Genomic DNA, 4,344 nt, shown 5'->3' with positions numbered 1-4,344 from the left:
ATATCCGGAAGCAAGCATACATCAGCAGTGATGTAGCTGGTACGACTGTACTTTTCAAGGTACTGCACTGTAAGATTAAAAATGTTTTGTTTACTTTTTGTGTTTGTTTTTTATGTATTATTTGTGTGAAAAGTGTTACAAACCTATCACAGTACAGTACTATATAGCCAATTATGTTAGGTGGGTACCTAGGCTAACTTTGCTGGACTTAACGAACAAAGTGGACTTATGAACATGCTTTTGGAACAGAACTCATTCGTATGTAGGGGACTTACTTAAAAGGAATATCTTGAAGGGTTTTGAGAACAGCAGTGACTTGATCAGACCTATAGTTTCAGTTGTTCATTCTGGTTGCTCTGTGCAGGTTTAATTGTGGATGGGCAAGAATGGAAGTATTTACACCGATTTCTCTTAGCTTCACAAAAAGACCTGCTGTGGACTGAATCATGGCCTTCTCAGATTCACATGTTGAAGTCCTCACACTCAATGTGCCTGTATTTGGAGATGGGGCCTGTAAGGAGGTGACTAAGGCTAAACATGGTCATAAGGGTGGGGCTTTAATGTAGTAGAATTAGTGTCCTTATAAGAAGAGAAAGAGAGACCAGCGCATTCACTCTCTTCCCACACACACAGCAAAGGCCATGTGAGGACCCAAGAAAGGTGGCATCTGCAAGCCAGGTAGAGGGTCCTCACCAGAAACTGAGTTGCCTGGCACCTTGATCTTGAACTTTCAGCCTTCAGAATTGTGACAAAATAAATTTCTGTTGTTTAAGCCACCTAGTCTGTGTTTTGTTATGGCAGCTCAAGGAGATTAATACAAAAACCTTGTTTGAAAAGCACTTGGGAAGATTTTTTTATTTGTTTTGTTTTGTAGACCCACCTCAATGCGTGAGTTAGTGGATGATGCAGCTGCTAGAACAGCTAAAGCCACCTTAGCCTGAACGGCGGACGTTTGTCCCCACCCAGGGAGAGGGGGACATTGCACTCTGTGATGTAACCTGCACTCTGCACAGGTTAAATCACATCTGAAGATTGTGTACACCTCTGGCGCCACATTTCATGACAATGGATACAGGGCAATATACCATACCAGTAAGAGGAGAAAATTCCAGAAATCACATTGTGTGTGAAACTTTTCCAGGAACTGAAAAGTTTTTCAAGGATGTCCAAAGTGGAGAAAAGGACGTTGGGAGTGGATGGGAATGCTCACCTCCAGGATTGGAAGGGAAGCACCACATTGAGGAGAGGAACTTTTAGGCAATTAGAGTTTACCCAAAAATGAAAGATCCTTCTTGCGCAATTATTTTTTTTAAATGGTATTTATTTTTAAAATTTATTTTTTAAAATTTTATTTATTTGTGGCTGTGTTGGGTCTTTCTTGCTACTTGCGGGCTTTCTCTAGTTGGGGCGAGTGGGGCCTACTCGTTGCAGTGGCTTCTCGTTGCGGAGCACTGGCTCTAGGTGCACGGGCTTCAGTAGTTATGATACACGGGCTTAGATGCTCTACGGCACGTGGGATCTTTCTGGACCAGGGATCGAACCTGTGTCCCCTGCATTGGCAGGTGGATTCTTAATCACTTCACCACCAGGGAAGTTCCTTGCACAATTATTTAAAACTGAAAAGCATTACCTAGGAAAGAAATAATCTCCCTACCTCTTGAAGTGACCATCTCAGGCTAGAAGTATGATAAATATGTGAAAATATTTGTGTTTTATATGAATATTATACAAATACACAAAAAATATTTGTAAGGTGCACAGCACAGTGGATTTCTTCTTTCTTTGAGTGGACAGCCATCCCATGATATATGTGCAGTGCAAGACATAAACCAGAAAACAGACTGTTTGTGAGACCAGGCACTCAGGTCATATTACAGAGATAACTGTACATGTCTCAACATTCTGCATGAAATCAAAGTACGTGCCAGGCTCCGAATAGGCAGCATCCTTTATTCAACTGAGCAGTTCTTGATTTGAAAACTTTGCCCCCAGGCAAACAAATATTCACATTATGGATTTTGACATTGCTCTTCATATTTGTGAAGTAATAAGTCTATTCTTTTTTCAATATTGAAATCATTTCAGGAACAGAATACAAACAAATGAACTTCCATAAACAAAATAACATTCTTTTTATGATTATGTATGTAATGCTTGTTCATGGTAGAAAGTACAGAAAAGTACATGGAATAAAAATAGTCACCCAGATTCCATCTCTAAGAGATAATCATGGTTAACATTTTAGTGTATTTAATGTCAGTCATTTTTACTATGTATAACCATATGTGTATTACATACATACACATATCTCTTTATTTTTTAAAAATTTTTATTGGAGTATGGTTGTTTTTCAATGTTGTGTTAGTTTCTACTGTACAGTGAAGTGAATCAGCCATATGTATACATAGATCCCCTCTTTTTTGGATTTCTTTCCCATTTAGGGTCACCAGAGAGCACTAAGTAGAGTTCCCTGTGCTATACAGTAGGTTCTCATTAGTCATCTATTTTATACATAGTAGTGTATATATGTCAATCCCAATCTCCCAATTCATCCCCAGCCCTGCTTTCCCCCCTTGGTGTCCATATGTTTGTTCTCTACATCTGTGTCTCTATTTCTGCCTTGCAAACAGGCTCATCTGTACCATTTTTCTAGATTCCACATATATGGTTAAGATACAATATTTATTCTTCTCTTTCTGACTTCCTTCACTCTGCGTGACAGGCTCTAGGTCCATCCACGTCTCTACAAATGACCCAGTTTCATTCCTTTTTATGGCTGAGTAATGTTCCATTGTATATATGTGCCACATCTTCTTTATCCATTCCTCTATCGATGGATACTCAGGTTGCTTCCATGTCCTGGCTATTGTAAATAGTGCTGCAGTGAACATTGGGTTGCAAGTGTCTTTTTGAATTATGGTTTTCTCTGGGGATATGTCCAGTAGTCACATATCCCTTTTTAAATTAAAATAGGGTCATATACTTTTCACAATACATAATACATTATGAGAAATGCCCTACAACATCAAAAAACTTGAAAATGTGATTTTTTAACAGCTGTGTCATATGCAATGCATGCCTTTACCACAATAAATTTCAACATTTGCCCCTTGAATGTTTACAGGGTTGCCAACATTTCACTGTTATAACTGCCATTCTGATCAACATTCTTGTACAAATATCTATGAGTGCATCTTTTATTATTTTATTAAGCTAATTACAAAGCACAGAATTAATCGCCAGGAATGAATGTATGGTTGTCATCAGAGTGGACAAAGAAGAAGCATACATCGATTTGTCAAAAAGAAGAGTTTCTCCAGAGAAAGCAATCAAATGTGAAGACAAATTTATCAAATCCAAAACTGTTTACAGCATTCTTCGTCATGTTGCTGAGGTCTTAGAATACACCAAGGACGAGCAGCTGGAAAGCCTGTTCCAGAGGACTGCTTGGGTCTTTGATGACAAGCACAAAAGACCCGGGTATGGTGCCTATGGTGAATTTAAGCACTCAGTCTCAGACCCATCTATTTTGGATAGCTTAGATTTGAATGAAGATGAAAGGGAAGTACTCATTAACAATATTAATAGACGTCTGACCCCACAGGCTGTCAAAATTCGACCAGATATTGAAGTTGACTTGTTATGGTCATGACGGCATCGATGCTGTAAAAGAAGCCCTGAGAGCAGGTTTGAATTGTTCTACAGAAACCATGCCCATCAGAATTAATCTAATGGCTCCTCTCCAGTATGTAATGACTATAACCACCCTGGAGAGAACAGAAGGCCTCTCTGTCCTCAATCAGGCTATGGCTGTTATCAAAGAAAACATTGAGGAAAAGAGGGGCATCTTCAGTGTTCACATGGAGCCCAAAGTGGTCACAGATACAGATGCGACTGAATCTGCAAGGCAGCTGGAGAGGCTTGAAAGAGAAAATGCAGAAGTGGATAGAGATGATGATGAGGAAGAAATGGAAGCCAAAGCCGAAGATTAACTTTGTGGGAAACAGCGTCCAGTTTAAGGAACACAAAGCAGCCTTCCTGGCTATAAACCCTAGACTTGAATGTTTTCCAGTATAGAAAACTTCAAAGCTGAATATTTTTTATTTCTAAGTATTTAAATGTTCTGACAGACCAAAACATGAAATGTCCTCCTAAGTGTCAGCTGTTTTCACCCAGTAGCTCCAACACCTTGAGCATTTTTTAAGGGAGGGGCCTGATTTCACTAGAGAAAATCTTTAAGAACAGTCATAAAATTGGGCTTGTGGGTTCCATTTCTGATGTCTCCAGATTGGCACCTCTTTGTAATTCAGTGCCTCCGTGAGATTTACAAGGACACCCAGAGCA

At 39.4% G+C, this 4,344-nt stretch overlaps 1 pseudogene; it reads left to right on the top strand.

Annotated features, from left to right (window-relative positions):
* Positions 1 to 446: 446 nt before the first annotated feature.
* Positions 447 to 3,992, top strand: LOC130844500 (eukaryotic translation initiation factor 2 subunit 1-like; annotated as a pseudogene).
* Positions 3,993 to 4,344: the final 352 nt, after the last annotated feature.

Source organism: Hippopotamus amphibius, chromosome 2 (assembly GCF_030028045.1).
Source record: "Hippopotamus amphibius kiboko isolate mHipAmp2 chromosome 2, mHipAmp2.hap2, whole genome shotgun sequence".
In the NCBI taxonomy this organism is placed as follows: Eukaryota; Metazoa; Chordata; class Mammalia; order Artiodactyla; family Hippopotamidae; genus Hippopotamus; species Hippopotamus amphibius.
This window is presented reverse-complemented; position numbering and strand designations above follow the sequence as displayed.